This window comes from Triturus cristatus, chromosome 11, assembly GCF_964204655.1.
Source record: "Triturus cristatus chromosome 11, aTriCri1.1, whole genome shotgun sequence".
Taxonomy (NCBI): Eukaryota; Metazoa; Chordata; class Amphibia; order Caudata; family Salamandridae; genus Triturus; species Triturus cristatus.
Genome location: NC_140594.1, coordinates 395,404,112 through 395,429,680, shown reverse-complemented (window position 1 = coordinate 395,429,680; position 25,569 = coordinate 395,404,112). Strand labels below are relative to the sequence as shown.

Genomic DNA, 25,569 nt, shown 5'->3' with positions numbered 1-25,569 from the left:
TACACTAGTTGCTGTTCCAATGAATCATACCTTGGACCACAATTTCAACACTTCTAGAGGTTTGTAGAATCTCTATAATTTTTCAGAAGAAGGATAACGAATATACACCATCCTATGGTACAGTCACACTGATCACAACAACATTGACTGTTTATTGCATTACGTTAGGAGTTTTGCCATGATATGCTCTAATTGAGTCTTCGGACTCAATAGTGGGATAATAAATCTACATAGTTGTTTACAATTAAAATCCCCTTTGTTTTTAACGGCATTCATGTCAGTTAAACACGGATCCTAAAGCACTTCGTAAGTTTTCCAAAAAAACGAAGGTTTATTCTTCCAATGGACTACGAAATAAGCTTTCGACTACATTTCCCAGAATTCCGGGTGATTTGATGTTAATTCCTCTGGACGCTTAAGAGACGAGAAACCGCGCGTCCCGTCAAAATTGAATCCGGTGAGATGTAACAGAGAGATTTCCCCTTATGAGCATTCAAGTTAACGTAGGAGGTAAGAAGATCGTTTCAAGGATACTAGAACTACTCTTAGTTGCGATGTAAGATTTCAACTCCAAAGAACGCGTCCGTATTGTTTTTTGTGGATTCTCGCTAAGCGCCTCCTCTCAAGTTGTGCCGTTTTTAACTTGACGGGAGAAGACCAAGACTGAATCAGGTAGACTCAATCGCATGTGCATTTTATTTGGAATATCAAAACCACTAAGTAATCTAGGGTCTAACGACGGGCATTCTCCTTACAGATATTCAAATAATAATCTCGATCCGCCGCCGGCGTCCATCGCCCAGCATGTCTCAAGTAAGACTCCAATTCCCTGATACCATATGGTTGATATAGTTATTTTTTACACTTAGTTACAGGACGGTGATAGGATGACTTTGACTATCATTATTATTATTTTTCTAGGACTAACATTTGAATGATTGATTGTTGCGCAGTGATGAAGGTAAGGGCTTATGCGCTCAAGAGGTGGCTTGAGGTAGGGGTCTCTTTGAGGTCATTTATTAAGACAAGGTTTTTTCCCTTTTTATGTCTTTCAGCTATATTGGTCCAGACGAGAATCCATTTATCTGGAGGGATTCGAAACGCGTAGACCACAGTGTTTTAGGCCAATCAAACACAAATTTTGTACACATTGGCAACTTAGCTCAATCCATTTTGTTGATGGCTTTTTCTTGATTTTTCTGCCTTAAGTATTTTCAAAGACTTGTTTGTTTAAAAAAATTGTACAGATGTATGTTTGAGAGTGTTGAGCAGTATGAAAAGAGTGTAGTGATAGTGTGACAGTGTTGAGGTTTTTGGGTGAGTGAATGGGTTTGTTGAGAATGCGCAAAAGTTAAGCTAGATGGAGAGTGAAGTATTTCCATGTTAGAGTGTGAGGTTTTTTCGACATGGTCTTAAGATTTTGTTGATTTAAATTAATCATTTGACGATATTGTGAGATGGTGCTAAAATTCTATTGTCAAAAAATGTTTTTTTAATTAAATCCAATGGAAACAGTGGTTGATGTGACATTGATTTTGGTTCAATGAGTCGTGATTAGAGTTTGAAGGCAGTTGCAGTATTGGCGTTTTTTTGTTATTTAAGTATTCAGGTATGGACGTGATGCTCCGCCCATCTTTTCAATTGGCTCCTGTTACTGTCCTTTCTAAATGGTTGCTTCTGATAGGCTTGTTAGTCCCTCCTTAGTAACGCCTTGTCTCCATTTGTAACCTCCCATGAGGAGTGGACTTATTACTTGTGTTGTTACAGTCTGTTTTATCTACAGCCTGTGAGCACTATTTTCTTTAATGTCTTTAATCCAGCTGCATTTGCAGGCACAACAGGCTCTCCCTGGTCCACCCTGTTTTCATGACAGTGTGGCGCCCAATCATAGACGCTGCGCTTTATCTTTCAAGAATGCTCCCTGCACTAATGCACCAGCTATGCTGCTTATCAAATGCTTTTTATTCTTAAAAGCGCCCCATTTACACTAACCTTGTCTTAAAGAAAGGCGTGTGTCCGCCATTAAAGTGAAAGTGTGACATGGAGTACTTTTACAAACAAGCATTTGGAATGCAATCTGTCTCGCATTTGCGAGAGTTTAAGCTATTGGCTTTGTAAATGATATTGCCTTTAATTTATGTTTTAAAAACCAAAACATAAATAAAAGGCATTGTCATTTACATTGCCAGTAGATCAGACTTGCGTAAATACGAGACCTATTGCATTGCAAATGCTTGTTTAAACTTTTTTTGTGGGACTCGGCTGAAGCCGAGTCCCACGATGGCTGCCAACACTTCCTGGTTGGAGCCAATCAGATTTGAGCACGGGGACTGTTCCTCAGAGGATCCGCGTCCCTATATATCTAAATTTGGATTTCTTTTAATATCTCAAAAACTACTGAACGGATTTACATCAATTCACAAAAAGGGCACTGTCTGAATCAACAGGTGCCAAATTTGGTGTAATTCTGTTCAGCAGTTGGGACTATACTTGAGTCTAAAAGCCATATGGGAATTTGCATGGGGAAAATGCATTTTGGGACCCCACCCCTTTTTTTCCTCGACCCCCCCCCACTTGACCGATCACCCTGAAAACTTTCAAGACAGAAGTGAGCGTCGTACTAATTTTGAACATTTCGCGAGGATTCATCAAATGGCACAGAACTTATTAGCCCACCTCCTTGATGGACTGGAACCTGAACCCCCCACCCCCCCACCAGCGCTTTGAGACCCTTATGGGTGAGTAGTCGCGCTTAACAAACGCTTGATTGATTGATTAACAGAACAAAAAATTACTTTCTGTGGAACGAAGGTCCTAATTATAACTACCTACTGGAGCACCACATGTCCATGGGTAAAAACAGGCATAGGGTACCAGTTTCTTAAACCACTGAGTTTATTCCAAGACTTTAGCCAACATGACGCCTTTTGGCCAAAGCACTAGCCTTTTCACATTAACTGGGCGCCATACTGAGCTCACCTTATATAGTGTGAACAAATCACGTGATGCATGGACATAAAGAAAACTGCAAATACAGCTATCTTTAAGATTGTCAGTGTCAACTTTTTAACATTGTCCATGCTGATCCTGTTAAAATTAAAATACCATAACTACTGCATCTTAATACATGCAATACTAACAGTGACTGCACATTCTGATGTTTAAACTTGCCGGTTAATTACCAACGACCAGTGTTGGGTCTTCATAGACCCAATTCATGCAAAACGCCACACAGTACACCTAGATGACGCAGAAATGTCAAAATCTGGGTCACGTTTCTTGCCGATTGTGCTCAATATTGTAAATACAATGTGCCCAAATCCAAAAATAAAATCAATCAAAGAATGGAGAGCAACAGACATTCAAAACTCGTCCGTGTTCATTAACAAGCGCTGTCCCTTTATAAATGGAAGTAGAGGAGACTTCTTTCTCCCCTCCAGGTGCGGCCCAAGTTAAAAAGAAACACGTATATTTCAATCATTATCTTTGCTTTTGCCTTTGGAAATTCACAAGTCTCTTGTGGCGGTGCATGGGAGAATGTATACATATGTATATTTATGTGTGTGTATATATATATATATTAATATATATTTTTTTTTTATTTTTTTATTTTATTTTTTTGTTTCTCCACAGTGAATGCCACTGTGCACTTCTAGTTAGGACCAGGTTTCCACAGGAAATAGATTTTTGGTTTGCTAATAACTTTCGCACCGTTTGATAAATCTTTCCCCACAAAAGTTTCATCCACCTCATCTCCTTCTTGGAAAGTTTCGTTGGTAGGGCAAGATGGCGGCCGCTGCTATGGCCGGTTAGGCGAGTGCTTCCCACCTCTGGCACTTTCCCGTATCCTGTCTTCCGTGTGTGGCCGTGATATACGAAACATTAAATCTTAAGGCTGGATTCAGATATTAGCTCGGAGGAATCTGAAGTGAATGTGAACTGACAGCAATTACCTCTGTGTGGCTGTGTGGCTTGAAGCGGAGTCCCGTCTCCCGTCTCTTCATCCTTGGGCGTCTCACGTCTCTTCATCCTTGGGCGACTCGGAGTTCCCGCTAAGGAGCTAAGGAGCCGCTTGACGCGAAACCTTGTCAACGTGCATGTTCTGGAGATTTTCAACGGTCGCTCGCCTAGAGCCGGGGGTCACCGGGCGCTGGCGCTGCCGTTGGTGCTTACTTGTTGCTGTCGGACTGCTTGACGGAGGCATGGTCGGAAAGAGCCGTCATAGAGGGGCTGGGAATCCTGCCGGTACACCAGTGAGAACGCGACAGACAGCTGCAAAACCGAATGGGGCTGGTAAGACCGGGAAGGCTCCATACATTCAGAAGGAGGCGGGAGGGGAGACGCAGTCAGAGCCTCAGCCGAGTGTTTCCTCACATATCCCTGCAATGTTTAAAGCTAAACAGAAAGTGGGCAATCCAGTAAACCCTGAGCTTACTCTTACCGAAGAGGGCCAGCAGGGAGTTCAACAGCATCCACACGATCAATCGAATCTGAATCCGAATCGGACCCCAAGCTCTCCGGATAGAGGAATTCTGGGAGATGTAGTCCAAGAAGGGCTAGGACAGATTCAGGGATCAGAAGTGCATCAGGCGCAACATCAGACGCAGCAACTGCATAGCCAGAAGGAGAAAATGCCCGTAGTACCACCTGTGGAGGGCGCAAATGCAGTTAAGTCATTAAGAGCTAAATCTCTCGAGCTTCCGTTAGGTCTGGTGGAGGTCCCGGATAAAGTATCCACTACGGAGGATTTTTTTTCTTTGTCCGATAGATCCTCAGTGGACAGCGTGGTCCAAGAGTGGCTGGAAGGGGCTAGTCTGGGAGGAGAAGAGGAGATCGGAGAGGACCCGGCTGAACCTCAGAGGAGCGGTGAGGAGATAGCCAGTGGAGGGGCCATGAGAGTATCAGAGGTATCATTTATGTGGGATGAGCAAAGTTCCCCGAGTTCTATTTTGTCATGCTTACCTGGCAATTCAGCTGTACCTCCACAGGATCAACAAAGGGTGGAGGATTCAACCCCCGGAGAAATTACTTTAGCTACTATCTATGATCTAATCATGACTCATAGGGCAGAGACTCAGACTGGTTTACTACGTACTCAGAATGCGTGTAAAAGGCTGTAAAATGCTGTCAGGCGAGTCGCTAAGACGAGTGTAGATGTGTCCACAAGGATGTCCGAGGCAGAGGCAAGGATCTCTACACTGGAGGATGAACTATGTGCCCAGAAAGAACTAACGGAGTCTCTTAAAGCGCAGCGCGAGGACACACGTTGGAAGATCTCTGACCTTGAAAATAGGTCTAGGCGCAATAATCTGAGGGTGCTTGGGATACCAGAGGGAAAGGAGGGTTCAGACATGTTAAGGTTTATGGTGGGGTTACTAACGGAGGCTTTCCCGGAGCTGGGGCATTGGGAGTGGCAAAAAGAAGTTCAAAGGGCACATAGATTTCCATTCGTCCAGAAGAAGGGCCAGGTAGAATTTCCTAGGGCTATCTTGATATCTTTGAATAATTTCAGGGCAAGGGAGGAGTTATACGATCTGGCTCGTCCGAATAAAAGAAGTGCCGGGGGTTGCGAGTTTTTTGTACGGCCAGATTACTGTCAGGATACTGTTGAGCGGCGCTGGAGGCTAAGACAGCTTATTCCGGGTTTTCAGGCAAAAGGGGCCCAGGCATTTTTACAGAATCCAGCTAAACTAAAAGTTATTAAGGGTGGTCACAGTCAGTTTTTTACATCAGAAATTAAGGCAAAAGAACATCTCCAGTCAATCTGATTATATTTTTGCACAATAGAGTTTTTTGGAGATATTGGGGGGAGGGCATGTTGTTGGAGCTATAAGCAAGGTATAAGCAAGATAAATTTTAGATAAATTGAGGATTACTGGTTATAATGCTTATAGCGATATAGCGATGTAGCTATAGGTATATGGTGAATTATGTTATGTGCTTCTTCACAGTTTGCCTTTTTTTCGGTTGTTGGAGTACGGGGGGGGGGGTGGAAGAGGTGGTGCTTAAGCACGGGCTTACCATCAACAGGGAATTCTTTTCCCAATGCCCGCTGAGGGAGGTTCAGGGTGGGTTGGGGTGGGTCAAGTTGGTGGTGGGGGGCGGGAAAGGGGCTGTTGGGGGTGGGTTGTAATCAATTCAGTGAGGTATAAGGAAAAAGATAGTATAGTGTCCTTGAAAAATGTTGATTGTATCAAATATAAGCAGAGCAAGCTATCTGTATCTGTTATTATAGTGTTGTTCTTTTGTAAGAATTCTTCTTTTCTTTTGAATGGTGAAATTAACTTGCTGCTCATTGAATATTTGTGGTCTAAATGACTTTAAGAAAAGACGAGTACTAGCCAGAATTGTGTATGCAAGTTCATGGGACCTGCTCTTTTTACAAGAAACGCATATAGCATGGTCTAATAGGGCCTGGTTCGGCTCTCTAGGGCTCGAACTGTTGGCGTGTACATCGCAGGCAGTTAATCAAAAGGGGGTTGCAATTTTGGCTAAAAGGGGATTGTTGGAGGTCAAAAAACATAAAGTGGATAAATTTGGGAGGTGGGTTGTAATGGAGGTAGCAATTTCACAGCAAGTAATGACACTGTGTTCAATATATGCACCAAATGAGGATGACCCAGATTTTTTTCAGGTAATCAATACAGAGTTGTCTAATTATCCTCAGCCTATGTTGGTCTGTGGGGATCTAAACATACATATATATTCGCAGCTAAATATAAGGACAGCCAAAGTCTATAAGGGCAGGAAACCTAGAGCTTTTAGGAGCCTGCAGGCATTGGTTCAAGATCAAGGCCTATATGACGCTTGGGAGGAGCTAAAATCAGGGCAAGATGGGTTCACGTATTTTTCTGCCCCACACAAGAAGATGGCACGACTCGATTTGTTCTTGGTCTCTGATGCTATATTATTGAGTGCCTCTATAAACGTACCCCCCAAGATAATTTCAGATCATAGCCCAGTAGTGTTAGAGTTTGAATGCGGTGGGTCAAAGCTCAAGGGGAGGAAATGGACCTTTGATAGGAAGCTATTGATGAATCATGATTATTGTAGTTGGATGGAAAAATGGATCCCTGACTTTATTCAGTTGAATATTGGATCTGCTAGGACGGAGATCGTGTGGGACACTTTTAAAGCTGGTATAAGAGGCGAGACAGTAAGGTTTGCAGCAAGGAAGCGGAAAAAGGACCGTTTGAAATCTTTAAATGACTTGGCGGCCCTCTCTATGTTGGAGCATAAACTAGTTTCTGAGATAAAATCAGCTGGGAGGGTCAGTGAGGCCCAAGCGGAAGTAGCCGCGTTTCGCTCAACTATATACCAAGGGTATGCCGATGATGCAGCCGCTAAATACCAAGCTCACAGAAGGGAGTTTTATGAATATGGGGAAAAGGTTGGGAGTGTCTTGGCTAAAAGGCTTCGACAAAAGGAGGTTTATTCTAGGATCTTAAAGATTAAGGATAGAGATGGGAATGTATTAGAGACTCCCTCCTTGATTCATGATTCTTTTAAAAAGTATTATGAAAAACTATATACAGCAGAACCGGTTTGAGGAATACAGCAATATTTAGAGGAAATGAGCCCCCTCGGGTTAGAACAGGGGGATAAAGATGAATTGGTAGAAGGGATTTCTTGGGAGGAGATCGAGATGGCTATGCTCTCATTAGCCTCAGGGAAGGCGATGGGGTCTGATTCAATTCCGTTGGAGTTTCATACCAAGTTCAGGAAGAGCTTAGCTGGGCTATTGACCTCGGTTGTTGAGGCTGCATTTAGGGGGTATCCTCCAGCCTCCTGGTTGGAAACAGTAATAATGGTCTTTAAGAAGAAGGGAAAGGATCCCTGTGAGCATTCATCATACCGTCCAATTTCCCTTATAAATGCCGACAACAAAATATATTCTAAATGTTTAGCAAAGAGATTGGGGGCGGTTATCACTCCCTTAGTCTCACTATGTCAACACGGATTCATAGCCGGGAGAGGTACTACGGACCACGTCAGGCAGCTTATTTCTGTCTTCGATTGGGCGCAGGCAACGGGGGCTCCCGCTGGGGTGGCCCTGTTGGATGCCGAAAAGGCATTCGACAGGGTCTCCTGGGAGTTTTTGTGGGCAGTGATGAGATGGAATTCTTTCCCTGAGGACTTTATAAGAGCAATACAATCTATGTATTGTATGCCGAATGCAATAGTATGACTAGGGGGAGAAGAGTCTCAGAGGTTTATGGTTAGCAGGGGCACGAGGCAGGGGTGCCCCTGCTCCCCACTTCTGTTTGCTCTGTATATAGACCCTCTTATAAATAGGTTGGAGGCTGACTATGAAATCTGTCCGGTTAAAGCGCATATGTATTCAGTGAAAGTCTTGGCATATGCGGATGATCTGGCGGTGTTGTCTGCGGATATGTATAAGGCCATGGAAAGAATTGTGGTTGCTACTAGCAACTTCGGTATAGTATTGGGATATAAATTGAATTTGGACAAGACACAGGTGTTACACACGGAGGTTGGCTTACCACTAGGGATGGACGTATCCAAGGAGGCAATGTATTTTAGGGGTGCTTATTTCTGTTAAAATTCAAGAGATACCAAAGATTAATGTTGATCCACTGATTATATCAGTAAATAACACTCTGGAGCGCCTAAATAGGCTCCATCTATCTATATACGGAAGGGGGAATGTACTAAAAATGTCAATTTTTCCGAAATTTTTATATCTGTTTCGGGCGATCCCAATTATGTTCCCTAATATCTTTTTTAAGAGAGTGGAGCGAATGTGCTCACGGTTTCTCTGGGGGTATCGGCGCTCTAGAAGGGCGATGAAATGGTTATATCTGCCGGTAGAGCGGGGAGGTCTGGCTATTCCTAACTTTTACGCTTACTATTCTGTTACGCTGCTCCAATTTATGGGGGTCTTGGTATGTGGGAATATTGAGGTACAGGAGGCTGCCTTTTCCCCCTCAATTTATGAATGGTGTCTTGGTGAATCGGCCCGAGGATTGTTGGTAAAAGTGCTGAAGCCAAGCTACTATAAAAAGACTAGATTTAAGATTATACAGGCAGCATATGCAGTATGGAGGAGGCTCAGGAAACAATTAGATATTCCCACCATCACGTGGTGCACACCTTTTGACTCGTATATCTTGCCTTCCACTGTATGTCATGATTCAGTTATGAGGAGGTGGTCACAGCAAGGTATAAGAGTAATAGGGGATCTATTAGAGACTGGCAATATTCTTTCTTTTTTAACGTTACAAGAGAAATTTGGGGTTGGTAGGGCGGATTTTTTTAAATTTCTGCAACTTAGAAGTTTCCTACAGGCCGAAATTGCGAGGGGGAATTGTCAAGTGTCCCAGATCCGGATTTTGGAGTTGATAAAAGGCAAATCTAAAATTGGTCAATTATATAAAGAACTTATTTTGAAGGAGCCTGATGACATCCGTAAATTCGAAGCAATGTGGGAGGGGAAATTATTATTGACCAATATTGATCTTCAGCTTGTTTGGAGGACTGCTTATGCCATTTTGCTCTCTGGCAGTTTAAGAAGTCAAGCGTATATGGCTATGTTCAACTTATATTATACGCCAGCAAAGATCACAAAGTGGAAGGCTGGAAGGGGGACGAGATGTGCTAGATGTGGGTTATATGGGGCAGATTCAATACATATGTTTTTCTCTTGCCCCTCGCTCTCTCAACTCTTATTGGATATTGAATGTTTTATTTTAGGGTCTCTGGGTATCCCGATCTCTTTGACTGCACATTTGGTTTTGTTTGGGATAGAACATGGTACGGACTCGGGGAGGAAGATGGTACCGCACAGAGGCTTAAAGTTTATATGCATGGCAGTTTTGAGGCTATGTATAACATCTCAGTGGCTAGATCCCGAACCCCCGTCATTTGATAACTGGAGGTCTAAGCTTATCTCATTGTATAATTTGGAAATGGCCCTATATAAATTAAAAGGTAGGGCAAGAAAGAAATTGGGGGTAGCAATCTGGGAGCCGATCGCTAATTGGGTATAGGAATTTATTTTGAGGATCAGTTTCAGTTTAATGTCTGTAAATCAAGGATTATCTATGTTGTATATGACTGTATGTGTGTATATGTCCCTGATTCAAGGCTGTTCTTTGTATATTATGAATTTTGTTTAGTATTTTGGCCTCACTGAATTGAAAAAATATTAAAAAAAAAAAAAAGAAAGAAAAGTTTCGTTGGGGATCTGTCAAGTTGGGGGCTGAAAAAAGAGTGGTGTCCAAAAATGTGTTTTTCCCCATGCAGTTTCTCATATAAATTTCAGACATAGCTACAGCCAAAAACAGCTAAACAGAATGTCACCAAATTTAGCAGAAAGCTAGATCTTGATCCAAAAAGTGTCATTTTTTGTTTTTTGCTTTTTATCTGGTGCCATAGAGGCACGCCCTGGGGTCACAGTTTTTGCGGTAGTACTGCAGTACTATGGTGGTGCAAAACAAAAAGGCGGAGCCTTGGGACACTGCAAGGCCATGGAGCTCGGCCAGCAACTGGGTATGGCGCACGTCTAACTGAGGCCGAGCAGGTTATTTCCAATGCAGAGGATAAGGCGGAGCACGTCACGAAGTCCTGCATGGTAATGGAAAGGCTTTTGGAGGTTATAAAAGCCAAGAGCGAGGATTTGGAGGCGCGGTCGCGGCGCAACAACTTGCGCATTACCGGTGTGCCTGAATCGACCAATACAGGTAGATTGGAACTTTATGTGGAAGACATGCTCAAGACTATGCTGGGTGCAGAACATTTTTCCAGTGTGTTGGTGGTGGAGCGGGCATATCGGTCCCTCGCTCGGCGTCCTGCTCCGGGTGCGCCTCCGCGCCCGATTATTGCGAGGCTTCTTCATTATCGCGACAGGGACATTGCCCTTCGCCTCGCGAGTGAGATGGGCACCACAAGATATAAGGGGATGGAGGTGGCGCTCTTCCCGGACTTTACGGTGGCGGTGCAGCAGGCCCGACGCGAGTTTCAACCGGTGAAGAAAAAGCTGCAGGACATGAAAATCTCCTATGCCATGCTTTATCCTGCACGCCTCAAGGTGATGGGTGGGAGTAAACCTTGTATTTGCCTGACTCCCAAAGACGCTATGCAGTTTGTTAAGCAACTGGAGAGGCGCCACAAAGCTGGCTTGTCTGGAGCTGATGCAGAGTCTGATGACTAGGGCACCATTGTTGGCACGTGTTGCTTCTGCATCATCAGGAAGTGTGCGGTCATAACTTTAATGTTTGACGTCCCGCTTGGGTAGCAGTGCGGACGGGCTGGCATCTGCCGGGGGCACCGCCTGTGGAGCAGGACTGGGACATATCCCTTTGAGGACAGATGCTGGGTGGGCCTGTAGGCTCTATTGTCCTGCCTTGTATTGTTCTCCCACTGTCTTTATAGTTCCACAGGGGGTGCTGCCTGTCGCACAGTCCTGCCTGCGCCTGGCGTGATAGCCTTGGGATGTGGGGTGTGATGTGTGGCGTGGGCTCATGAGCTGGAGTCTGGTTGATCGCTCACGGAGTCATGTTGATCATCTTTCTGGTTTTGGCGCTCTGGGGAGTGATTGATATGTTACTGTATTTATTGCTCTGTGTCCTGCTGGGCTCTCATGATTGATGATCCTGAAATGTTTCTGGGTGCCTCCTCTTTCTTTTGCACCCAGGTCCTTATATTGTTGGTATGCGCTTGGGACGTCCATTGCGTAGATAGGCTGGGGGTACGATAGACATGCCCGACCCCCCCTGGTTTCCGCATGGGGGTCGATGGGTGGCTGGTGCCTCTCCTGGGGGAATAACCCAAACAGTTTCTAATGGGGAAGGGGTGTGGTGAATGGATTTTCTGTTCCCGACAGGGTGGGGGGGGGAGTTCTTGTTGGGGATTTCCGGTATTCTGGGGTGCCTGGGCATGATTGGGATGCTTCAGTGGGTGGTGGGGGTGGGTGGGGGTTACGGTGTTGCGCTTTGGGGGATGGGGTGGGCGGGGGGTTTTCTTGTAGGGGTGTTATCATGGTCAGCTGTTCAGTACTGGAAGCGTCATTACTACTACGTTGTCTTGTGTGCCACATGGGGGGATGCAATTGTTAACTTTCATGTCACTATGGATGTGGGGGATGGCGGGGTCTGGGCAGCTTAATTGGCTTAGCTGGAATGTCAGGGGTCTCAACAACCCCAAAAAAACAAGGCAGGTCTTGGCGTATTTAGATCGTCATCATGTGCATGTTGCGTTGTTGCAGGAAACGCATCTCGATGGCTATGCGGCGTCTACTGTGGCCCGCAGGTGGGCGGGCGCACGTTTTGCCTCTACATACTCCACATATGCACGGGGGTGATGGTGCTCATAAATAAACACGTCTCCTTTGTTAGTAGTCCTGAAGATATTGACAGTCATGGCCGATATGTTATAGTGCAGGGTAAGTTGTGTGGAGCCTTGATCACGATTGTGAATGTGTACGGTCCAAATGTGGACGATCCGGAATTCTTTAAGTTGTTGTGGGGCAAGCTGCTTAGGCTGCCACCTTCTGCCATTATCTGTGGGGGGAATTTTAATGTAGTGTTGCATTCGGCGATGGACAGACACTCTTCCGTAGCTACTGTTCCTAAAAAGGCTGCACAAGCGGTCTGTGATGGTATGCATGATCTCTTTCTGCAGGATGGTTGGCGCTTGCGTCATCCGGAGGTGCGGGAGGGAACGTGCTATTCCTATGCTCACAATACTTGGTCGCGACTGGATTATTGGCTCACCACAAAAGACATCAGTGCTTGGACATCTCGGGTAGTGCATTTGCCGCGAACGTTATCTGATCACGCTCCGGTCCTGCTCACTATGCAAATCCCTTCATACACATCTGCCCCATTACAGTGGAGACTGCAGCCGACCGCGCTGCTGGACCCCGTCTTTAAAGAGGGGGTAGACGAGGCCATAGAGCGATATTTTACTGCTAATGTGGGCTCAGTGCAGAGCCAGTGTACTCTCTGGGAGGCGTTCAAGGTGACTATACGGGGGCGTGTATTGGCTTGCGGGTGGGGGTGCTCAAATCCTTGCGTGATCCCATGGCCGGAATCGAACGCGATTTGTTGGGCTTGGAGCGGCGGTATGAGTGTGCTCCCGACAATGCTACATTGGCAGATATACGTTCATGGGTCACTGAATACAATGATCTGGCCGAGCGGGAGGAGCGGTTTTTCTCGAGACGCGCCACAGCTCGTTACTATAGTGAAGGTGGCAGACCTTGGCGTGCGCTGGCGACTAAACTTACTGAACCCTGGGCACGACATTACACGGTACAGGCGATTGCGGATGGAGAAGCATTGTATTCTGACGCGGCGGGTATTCTTAGTCAGTTTGTTAAGCATTACAGAGATCTTTATGGGAGTAGGGCTACAGCTAATCCAGAAGAAATAGCGCAGTATTTAGACGATGTCGCTCTGGTCTGGCTGTCGAAGGCTCAGCAGGATTTCCTTATGCATCCACTGACGGTTGAGGAACTCAGGGATGCCATTCATAGTCTTCCCTGTGGGAAAGCCGCGGGTACTGATGGACTCCCCGCGGAGTTCTATAAAGAATACATGGATGTCTTGCTCCCACATCTAGTTGATATGTACGATGAGGCCTTTGAACAACAGCGATTGCCTGCCACGCTCAGGGAAGCTCTGATTGTCACGCTTTTGAAACCGGGTAAGCCATCCTATAGGTGCGACTCTTATCAGCCGTTGTCGCTTATGAACACGGATGTAAAAATTCTTGCTAAAGTTTTGGCGACACGGCTGAATCTGTTGCTACCGGTGATGGTGCTACCGGATCAGTCGGGGTTCATCCCCACTCGTTCCACAGCTCACAATCTTCGCACGTTGTTTGCTGTAATGCATTCCCTGAACCCTGGGCTGCCGGCTGCTGCGGTGCTTCTAGACGCTGCTAAGGCGTTCGATTCTATCGCTTGGCCATATATGTTTACGGTGTTGAATCGAATGGGTGTGCCGTATTTCTTCACCAATTGGATTCGTTTACTGTACACAGATCCGGTGGCCCGTGTCCGGGTGAACGGTCATGTATCTGATGCGTTTCCCATCAATCGCGGCACTCGGCAGGGCTGTCCGCTATCGCCCCTACTGTTTGTGTTTGTTTTGGAACCTCTAGCCTGTGTGTTGCGGCAGAGACATGCGGGGACGGCACTGCGTTTCCTGCAGCGTCCATTGGCCATATCTATGTACGCAGACGACATGGTTCTATATGTACGGGAACCTGCGCAGCACTTGGAGCAGGTGATTCGCGAATATGTACGGTTTGAATGGTATTCAGGCTTAGCCATAAATTGGAGTACGTCCACCATTCTTTCACTTACAGAGTGCACTGATCGATTTGACCTTAATTATCCACTGGAGTGGGCTACTGACCCTGTTAAGTACCTCGGAGTTTGGGTTCATAGGGATCAGCAAGAAGTCATCAGGTCCAATTACGGTACAGCAATATCTAAGCTGGAAGATCAGGTGGCTAGATGGATTCGGCTGCCCCTGTCGTTTTCTGACCGAGTCGCACTGATTAAAATGGTAGTGCTACCGAAATTTTTATACCTGTTTGTGAATGTCCCGATTATCCTGACGCAGCATTTTTTTGCTCAATTGCGATCCTTGCTGATCACGCTTACATGGGGAGTCAAGAGGTCGCGAGTAGCCTGGGACACATTAACTAAGCCTTATGGGATGGGTGGGTTTACAGTCCCTCATATGTCTCTTTACTACTTGTGTGCACAGGCGCAATATGCCTATTACTGGCAGAATGCGCCGCCGTTCACGCCGCATGTTGCGGTTGAGGCTGGGGTAGTGCATCCGATCCCCCTGAGAGCAATGATTGTGAACACACACACTGCGTTTGAGCCAGAGGAGATCGATACGGTTCAATGCACAGCTCGCGCGTGGCGCTCTCTAGGGAAACGCGCTCAGAGGCTCCCACTTTACGCACCAGCTATGCCGCTATTGCACCATTCAGCGCTTTCAGTGACGGGCGAGACGGGCCCTCTCCGTGAGCTGCAGGGCGTTGGCTTACGAACTATCGAACTATGGGGGGGGGGGGGCGGGGGTTCCCAATGAGACCTTTATCGCCTTGCAGGACTTCTTGAAAGAGGCAGGGAACGCTACGATGTTGACGTTTGTTTATGCACGGCTACGATCTGCCATACGGGCCTTATACCCTAGTTTTCCTATTGAACCTGATGCTCTAGGCGCATTACAGCTTATCTACACTGCGCGGTCGACGCGTAAACTCATCTCGCGTTTGTACTCAGCCTCGCAGTTGGATGAGGGTGCAGTTGCCTCGCGCTCTAGAGATAAATGGAATGCCGTTCTTCCGCAGTCACTAACGGACGATGAGTGGGCAGCATGTTGTGGATTGACCGGTCGTTTCTCGATTAATGGTAATTTCCGGCTCATACATTATAAATTCCTACATCAAATGTATTATGCACCGGCGCAGTTACATAGATATGGCTTGCGAGATTCGCCTTGTTGCAGGCGATGTGGTGCGGAGCATGCAGAGTTCATTCACTTAGCCTGGGAGTGCCCCAAGGTGGCTGCGTTCTGGGGAGAGGTAGTCGCAACTTTGACTGTCATGGTGGGGGTGGAGGTCGCTTGTGATATAAAGGTGTGCCTACTGGGGTATGTTCTTACTCTACCAACCGGTGTTAGGAAGCTTGTAGCAATGTCTTTGCAGCTGGCTAAACGCAGGGTTGCGCTCCATTGGGATGGACGGCCGGCCCCTAGACTAGCGCAATGGTTGCTTGACCTCACCTATTGTCATGACCAACTTAACTGTTATGCAGAGGAGCTTCCAAGGGCCTCCAGGCCACGGGAGGTGTGGGGTCCATTTACGGCGTACCTGCTTACTTGTACTACTACCTGATGCATTTCATTGTGTAAATACTGTTGATATTGTGACATATGCTGCCTTTCTGCTCTAATATCGTACACTGTATATGACCCGCTGTCCTTGCATATTGTTCTCTATGTGACATGGACTGTATTCACTCTGAATGGCTGTGACATGTTCTCTTTCCTTTGTTTGAAAATGCATAAATAAAGATTTTTTTAAAAAAAAACATTCTGGAACTTTAGGGGTCTCCTGAGAGGTTTCAGTGTAAGGTTATAAAGTGTCAATTCTGTGCTGGGACCATCGTAATAGTTTGCTTTCCAGGGGAAGATGTTTAAAACTCCTTCCTCTCTTCTGCTTACATCTCACCTCCTTTCCTACACTCCCACAAACAGATTTCAGTCAGCTTCAGTTTTCTGTGCTAACTTCACTGACACCCAAGAGGTTATGATTGGCACTGGGATGTTTCTGTGAGTAAAACGGCACATCATTCACGTAGGCACACACCAATTCACAACTAAACACCCAAAACACACATATATGGAACCTAGTCTGAATTCTCCCCCAGCCTAAAGCAACATTAGCACACTATCAAGCTGAATTCCACTTTTGCCAAGCAGCTCCAAGACACAGATAATTTGATATTTAAGTCTGACACATGACATATACACTGCATACAAAGCTGCAGACATAGCAACACACTGTATTACACATAACTCTTATCAACAACATAAACTTCAAGCAATACAGATAGCAAGCTGCTGACCTACCAAAACATTAATGACGCAAACTGAGTACTACATAACCTACAGATGATACATTATGAATGCTACATTACCTACAAGACCGCATCAAACCGTTTCAGAAAAAGCACAAAGTAGTAATTCCAGCTAAACACGCCAATACTGCACTTCCACTTACACTTCCTAATACTACACACATCCAGACAACACCAAGAGCCACAAAAGCTTCAAATGCAGTTGGCACAACAGAACACTTGAGACACTCTGAGACTACACCCCACAACCAACATTTCCTCAAGGATCATTACTGATGCTAAAATATTGCTTTCCCCTAGGACCATAGAGAAACAGAATAACTAGACGAATAAGTTACTTACCTTCAGTAACGCCTTATGTGGTAGAGACAGGATCTAGCCTTAGATTCCTTACCTTTAAATTATCCCCAGGCACCAAACGTGATCCGGAAAGCTTTTCTACAGCAGTACCTCAGCGCGTCGGTAGAGGGAGTCGAGCGACTCCGTAGCGACATCGTCCACAAGGTGTGATGTCAACTGAGTCCGTAAAAGCCCTCCCCTGATGCGCTAATGTCAGTTCCTTCGATGATCACTTTCCACGCTAAAACACAGAGCCACTTTTAGAAACTGGTGGGAAACAGTGTGCACAAAAGAATGTTCTTTTTGTAAAATAGTTGTTATATTACTTTTTTTTTCGGTTTTTGTTGTTGTTACTTAAAAAAAAAAAAAAAAGTACGAGAATGCCAGAAGGGATCTGGCAAAAGGAAAGGACAACCTAGTTCACAGAGCGGGGAAAAGGACGGGTCGGTAAAGAAACTGCGGCTAGATACTGTCTCTACCAGAAAAGGCATTACCGAAGGTAAGTAACTTATTCATCTGATAGAGACATCTAACCACAGATTCTTTACCTTTGAATTAGATACCCAAGCAATACCATCCCCGGAGGAGGGTCTGTGAACTGGTCCATGAAAGATCCCTGACTAGGACCAGCCATCCTTTAAGAAAGAGAGAAAGTGACCAGCTGTCGGAAAGATAGGTGAGGGAGAAGACGCCATGCCAAAAATATCCGGATAAAAAGTTAGAAAAGACACCCACGGCAGAAGAATAGGGATGGATTCGAAGAACACTTCAGATATTTCAAACACCATACAGCATCCCCAATGGTATCCGAACCATTAGCGAACGAGCTGAAGGCCAAGGATAAAGGCTAAGACCACTAAGTCCAAGATCCTTGCCATAGTTGCAAGCAATGCAAAAGCATCACCCAAACCGTAACAAAGCATGGCAAACAACAAGCAAGCTCTCTGGGACCATTTAACGGAGAACCATAGAAGAGAAAGGGTTGTGATTGCAAAGCAACGAACAAGTGAAGGTGCTGTGTGACATAAGGAAAAATGCAGCAACATGAGCAAAAATGTGCCCCCTCCTAGACAGGTAGCATAACATGACTGTCTTTAGAGATTCAGATAAAAAGATGTACAACCCCAGACACAACAGAATAATATATATATATATATATATATATATATATATATATATATATATATATATATATATATATATATATATAGTCATATATGTATAATATATCAAATAAATAGAAGTGCACCATATACACTGTATAATAAAATACACCCAAGAAGGGTACATAGAACGTGCACAACAGTGGACATTGGCCAAGACATGATAGCGGCGGCCCGGCAACAGCCATACAGTACCAGAGGACGTAGAAGGTATCACACACCCCAGAAAAAGAAAAGCAATCAGCCATAAAACAACACTACCAACTGCATGGCTACAATAAGGCGGTTGAAAGATGACCAAAAGGGAAAACAGCAGGTGAAAAACAACCGACTAGAATAGAGCAACAAAGACAGACACAATGGAGCCTATTCAGATAACCACTCTATGTCTTAGAAGAAAAATTATATCAAACAGAAAAAGGGGTGGGGGCTGGTTGAAGCTGCGGAGAAAGACTAATAAGTATGGGAAGACCAACATCACACGCGTAGGTCCACGACCAACCGCTCTGTAAAAGAACTGGAGTAACAGAAGGAGTGTCAGCACTCACAGTATAACAAGTGCATAAGGCACAAAAGAAATTTGTTCATAGGAAACTTGGACCTATAAAAAGGGTTAGAAGGTATAATTGAAACACAGCAAGAAACCCATAGTATACCATGACTACGGAGGAGAAACCTCACCTCTTCCAGAGGAAGAGAAGGGAGAAAAAGAGAGAAAATTCCACAAGCAAATGGAAATGTCCAGTGTCCAAGGGAACAACCTGTGTCCAACCAACAATTCCTGTGACATCTAAAGTGAGGATCTTGGCATCACCAGAGTATTATTTTCCCACTCAGCAGTCCAAGGGATAATATACCCCCAAGGAAATGTATCCTCACCCGCAAAAAGAAAAAGAAAAGTCTCCGAAAGGACTACCAAACCTCCATACGAACCAACTCAAGAGAGGGGTGTCAAGGAACCCTGGTTGTTTGAGAACAACAAGAAGTTAGTAACCAAAGGTTGGGGTTGGTATATGGTGGGTCATGGAAATGTTTCTAACAAAGCACAAAAACATTGCCCAAAGTGAAAAGCAATGATAGCTTTACGCAGGGCAGAAGCAGAGTAAAAACAGACCACCCAGTGGCATAGAAGAGAAGGAGTCTCCACCCATTCCAAGAAACGGACAAGGTACATCCATAAGGAACCTTGAGAGAAGGAGTTAAAAGTCCTTTGTACCCGTGCATAAAGGGACCCAGCACAAGGAGAAGCTAAGCCGGAAAGGAAGAAAGAACATCGCCTAGGGGAGGAGCTGAAAATGTACCCTAGGTAAAGAAGTATGATCTATTTACTTGCGTCTGCTAGAAAAGAAGGGCACTAAAAATGGTTTAAGGAAAAGAACAAGGAGAATCCCATGCACCATTCTACCAAACACTCTATGTGACGTCCCCATATAAGGGGTACCAAAGTGCCAAAAACATATGGAGGGAAGACCTTAGGCCATACGAACAAAGTACCTTGGAGGACAGGGAACAAGGTGACTGTGCACCCTCACAAGAGAAGCAGAATACCCCAGGGGAACCTGGGTAGAAAAAACAAGAGAACACTTTGCATCAGCAGGAGTGGAAGCCAATAGGACCATAAAACAAAATGCGTCCCGGCTTGACAGCCGAACATGGCAGACGCGTGAGCAAGTAGCTCCGCATGGGTCCATTATTCATGCTGTCGCTTTTGGAGTTTGAATGACCCGTGGCGAATGATGATGGCGGCCGGCAGAAATGAACCGCCTGCGGATCCGGCGGAGTCGCCATTCAGGGCAGAAGCGCCTGATCCACCGAGGTCGGATCTGGTGGCCTGGAGGAGACCCGGAGCTCCCCAAGTGCAGAGATCAGGGACAACCTGACCCGCGGTGCACTGCTGGCTTGGCCGAGCTTGGGGACGGCGAAGGCGCTCTGATTTGGAGCTGGGGCTGCTGGCGGGGGCTGTTTCGGGGCCCGGAGTCGTCCCCTAGAGGCGAGCCCTGCGGAGAAGAGAGGTGAAGACTGCGGAGCGCTGTTGCCCCTGAGGCCCGCAGACAAGATCGGTAGGGAGCTGACGAGTCACTGGCGTCCTGGATTGGTGAAATAAGCCCTGTGTCCCACTATTAAGGACGGCCCAGCTGGAGTATTTTGCTGGTTGATTCCACCTGGGAGAAGTACTGCCAATATGCGGTGTGGCAAAAGGGCCACACACATGACTATTGCTTAATTGGCGTGGGACCTCCCCTACGGGAGGTGTACAGTTGTACGGGCCCGAGTTAGACTGGGGCGGGGCAGGAGACCCCTGGGGTATTATTATGGATCCTTCTTTTCTGAGATTTGAAAGCTGGTTGCCCCTGGTCTTTGCCCTGTACGTTTGACATAAGTGGGCATAACTCAGGCCTGAACTGGGGGCCCTATGCGGAGAAGTTGCGTCTCAGAGCGGACTCCCATGCTCCTCACACATCCCTTTCCCATTTGGGAGACACGTGGAGGTGAGGAACAAGTGTGATGACCTTGAAGCGGAGAGAGGCGACCCCCGTGGGCCCCGAGACAAAGGCTGAGGGTATATGTCTTGAGGAAGGTTAGAGGGGTGAGTTTTGAATACACTGGTTGCGCAGGAATATTGCAGAGGCGAGTAACCATCCCCAGGGCCCCACTGAGAAGACCTTTCCTATGTGCTGACACGCTTTGGCCTGTGCACTGCACAAACATACCACAGGGGGATTCGAAGCTCAGTGAAACGACACTGGCAGTCTTGGGCAAGCCCAGATCAAAATCTATCAAGTAGAGTAAGAACACTTGAGCGCACAGTGGAAGATGCAGAGGGACACAACAGAAGAAGCAATTTCCGGGTGGTGGGACTGCCCGAAAAAGTGGAAGGCAGAGACATGATTGGCTATCTTGAACCGTGGCTTCATACAGTGGTTGTGCCAGAGGGCCTATCGCATTTCTATACTTTGGAGAGAGCCCACTGGGTACCGGCCAGGCCCCTTGTTCCTGGCTACCCTCTGCATCCAGTAGTGGCTAAGCTCTTGCATTACAAAGACAGAGACCTGCTGTTGCAGAAAGCACAAACAGACGGCCCATACACCGTAAATAACTGCATGTATCCCGACTAGACATTAGGGGGTCCAAAGAAAGAGGGCCTCGTATCTTGAGGTGAAGAAGGTCCTGCGCAATTAAGGTCTTCAGTACTCTGTTTCCTGTGTGCCTCCGCATCCTGCTAGATGGACAGACTCGTTTTTGCAAAGATCAAAAATTTCATGGGACTGGATTGAAGCGTAAAAATGCGGGGAGGCCGGCACTCAGTGGGGAAGCCCCCAGAAGCAACATGACGGGTTAACCAGGAAGAGACCATGGAGATGACCCATACGAGGTCAACCAAAAAAGCCAAGCCCTTCCCAGACCCGAGAAGGAGAGCTGGTGGTGGCAGAGATAATGCAGGGTGTTGGAACCCCATCGGAGGGAGATTCACGATCAGTAAAGGGAACTGACTCGGATGTCTCCCGCGACAGCAGTGTGGCTTTGCCGAAGGTCACCCAGAGAACTGCAGACTACATAATTTGTTGTGGAGTATGAGATGACCTAGCCACTGGAGGCCAGACATGGAGAACTGATCTCTGCTGGCCACCTGGGACCTGCCTGGGTCAGTATAAGAGGAGGGCTGATGCACAAAAGACGAGTCACTACTTCCTATCTATGGGCGCACACCCATAACGGGCCGGCCCCTTTGCGGACTCTGGTTCACATTGAAACTTGTTGATTTGGCTAAGGATTGGGCTGTTGGCTGTTGCCAAACCGCTCTGGGACCTGTTAGTTGGTCTTTGAAGTTAAAACTACCCGCATTGATTAGGAGCTAATGTGTTGCTTACTGGAAATTGAGTGGTCAAAACATCACAATTGGTAGCATATATGCCCCAAACCATGACCAATTGGTTTTCCTACAGGGACTCTCTGCCCGAATAGCTGAACTTACACCTGAGGCCTTGATGCTTATAGCAAGCAGGGATTAAGATATTTGCTCCACCTTGACTGTTCTAACAACGGCTTAAAAGCTAAACAGATGTTGACCATCGAAAGGCATGTCCACCAAGGTGGATTGAACGCCTCAGAAACCAGAGGAGCATAGCCAGGCACGCCGGCGAAGAGCTACCGAAAGAGCCATGGCTCCCTCAACATAATCTGTGGTATACATGTCACAGGGAATCAGCAATTTAACTGCCTAACGGCCATCCTGGAATAACTAAGTAAGAATGTTCCGGGTGTCATCAGGGACGTAGAGAAGGCGTGAGACCGAATCCCACAACACATGAGAAACGGCCCAGAACACAAGCGGTATTAAGGGACCACAAAGCGGAACTGGTGGCAGAAAAGATATATCGACCAAGAGCATCTAGACTTTGACTCCTTGTCTAGAGGGACGTCAGGCAGGGTGCCGATATCCAAGGAAGTTGTAGCAGCCTGAACCCTAAAGCTGAATGGCGTAGGCTGTCGAAAGAGGCAGATTGGGTCTCCAGGGGCAGGATTGTGCCTATGAACTATAAACCCGTCCACGGAAGCCCCTTAAACGGTTTTAGCCCAACAGAATATCAAAGAGGGCTTCACCAAAGTGGAGCACAGGCTCTGCCTCCATCTGACCCTGATGAAACACCCTAAGTAGGGGGGAGCAATGGCCACCTCTACAGAAGAGAGCTGCAGCTCCAGAACCACAGCAACTCTCCGCAGAAGCTCAGCAAAGGCAGAACTAGCCTGAGTAGCGAGGCTAGGAGGCGAAAACAAGCCAGAGGATGGGAAGAGTCCAGGCCACTAGCCTCACCAAGGTCAGAAACCCAATGAAAATCTGGAGGAGGCTGAGTAGTGTCACTTATGTCATCACAAGCATCACCAAATACTGGTCTATGAGGGGAAAATAGTAAGGGGCTCCTCCGAAAGGCCGAGGTAGGTAGCCCGAAAAGAACTGTTCTACCGGCGCCGCTCCAGATGTCGAAGAGGTGACACCTTGGCGCCAGGGAGGAGAGACAAATTGGTGGCGTTGGCGGATCCAACACTGGCGTCACAGGTGGGAACCCCGAAGGGGTGTGTACTAGAGCCAATATAGATTCGATCACGGATCCAAAGGGTCTCCCTGACACTGAGGGGGTCCCGCTAGCTCGGAGTCAGTCAAGGTGAAGTTCACCGGCTTCCTTGGGGCGAGAAACGCACCAGAGGAAGGCGGAGAACCAGATATAGAATGAAGGAAGAGATAATATTCTCTCATCTGATCCAGCGTCGCCTCTGAACCAGAGAATACAGGAAGGCCCGGGGCAGATTCTCGCTCCGACTCTGTAACTGGAGGAGCAGGACGGCGTTGCAGAGACACCCACGCATACACAGTACAGTTGGGGGACCACAACTCTGACTGCCTACGGTGTGAATTGCCAGCTGACAGTGAAGAGCAAGGACTTGAGGAGCTGGCGCTCGAGCGGTCCTCCGAGGGAGAAGAGGACCACGACCGATGAGGTACCTTCAACCACTGCGCCACTAAACATACGGCATTCCTGCAACGCCAAAGCTGAAGGCATGAGCTGCACCCTTTGGAGTCATGGTGCACACCCAGACACCACATGCAAATAAAATGTGGGTAAGCGGTCGACATCGTAGTCCACAGGAGCCCGAAAACATCCAAAAAAGGACACACAGTGTTGTCCAAAAATGTCGAAATAGGCCAAAAATGGCCAGAGGTACCGCTCTCGGTATCCGTGTGGAGGCACAGAAAGGAAGAATCTGACATTATTGTGTCAGGGAGGGGGGATTATGTGGACTCTGTCAACGTCACATCCAGTAGACGACGTTGCTATGGAGTCGCTCAACACCCTTTACCAACATGCAGAGGTACTGCTGTAGAAATGTTTTCCTGATCCAGTCGGGTACCAGGGGATAATTTAGAGCAGAGGTCTTCAAACTTTTTTACTCTGAGCCCCCCCTAAGCAAAATGTTTTGAGGTCAGTCCCCCCTCCAAAACTTCATGACAAGGATTGGGAGAGCGGAAGGGACATGGCTGCGTGCAGGGAGCGGGGCTTATGAGATGATTTCAGGAATACTTTTTCTATAGCTTATGAACTGCACCAAATATGAGACTTCTAAAACAGAAAATGCATCAAACAAAAACAGATATCCCAAACAAACTGCTCCCCATAATTGGGGTGTTGTGAGCCCCTCACACTCTTTGACCCCAATGCAACTATACCTGCTGCATTATTGATAACTGCAGTCCTGAGTAGCAGGCTATCTCCTTTGCCTTTTTTACCTCTTCCCCTCCATGATGGATCATCACCTCTGTCCTAATGCTTGAAAGGACAATAAGCTCTGATGCCCTTTTTAGGTCTCGGCTCGAAGGCTGCGCTTGCGCAGTCTCGATCCGAGATTTAATGACTTGGAGAAGAGGGGCTTGAACCCGCCCCTGTTCTCCCCTGTTCTCCATTGGCTGGCCTCTTGAATGCTGGCCAGCCATTGGAGAAGAGGTCCGTCATTCCGATTAGGCCCCGTCCTTTTCGGATCGGGGGCGTGTTTTTTGCAGAAAGTCTAATTATCTCCTCCTGCCAATGGCAAGAGGAGATAAAAGCAAAACACGCCCCCGAATCCGAAAACGCCACTGCGTTTCTCCGAGGCATTTCTGCTCTGCCTCGGAGAAACGCAGTGGTGTGCTTGCCTTTTGCTCTGCCTTGTTTTTGCCTTGATCTGTTTGACTTCTAAGAACTTCCTTTTCACGCCCAAAGTTAAAGCTGCTCCGACGCCGCTTTCGCTCTCAACTGGGTGGATAAATGCAACGGGGCCGCAGGTGTCCCAGCAGGGGCCTAGACAGAGCTCTATGAACGCGGCAGGCCCGTCCTTGAATACCCCCAGTGGAGACCAGCCTTCACGGGACCCCCGCGCCCTCCCCCGCTGCATGACAATGGCTTCCTGCGCAGCCCTTAACAAGCCAAATGTCTGCATTTAAACACGTACATTTCAAACGTTTCCGGCAGGGAATATTGGGGGTTGCAGCTTTGGAAATGTTTCAGAATTGTAGATAAGTGGGGTGGGGTTTATTTGTTGGCAAAATTGCCGTAAAATGAGTGGCCCAGTCTGGCGATCTCCAAAGATTTGCTATCGGTTGGTCGTACACAGTTTGTGAAAGAGATAAGATTCCAACGAGTACACTGCTTGTTGTGTAGTGAGCCTGTCTCTCCCCAGGGTTTGCCCTGTTCTTCCCCTCCCCTGCCCCTGTGGCCCCTCCTCCGGGGCTAAACACTTAGGAGAGAGACCACCTTCTCTCTGAGGGACACCCTGAGCGTGAGAGAGACGAGGGGTCTCTGCCCAGAAATTCAAGACCCCTGAATAAAGTTCAGACATCCGACGAGAGAGAGGACGGACGAGACCCCTGGGGAGAAAGAGAGGGAGAGAGAGACCGCGGAGGTGAGA

General features: G+C 46.9%; 1 protein-coding gene and 1 long non-coding RNA gene across 2 annotated transcripts in view; both read left to right on the top strand.

The window, feature by feature from the left end:
• The window catches only part of C11H2orf68 (chromosome 11 C2orf68 homolog), a 98,120-nt gene that overhangs the window by 64,579 nt on the left and 7,972 nt on the right, over positions 1-25,569 (top strand). The window lies entirely within an intron of this gene.
• LOC146784275 (uncharacterized) lies at positions 756-1,163 on the top strand. The gene is made up of 3 exons (XR_014970823.1): positions 756-813; positions 922-961; positions 1,056-1,163. It is a non-coding gene; the product is annotated as an uncharacterized LOC146784275 (long non-coding RNA).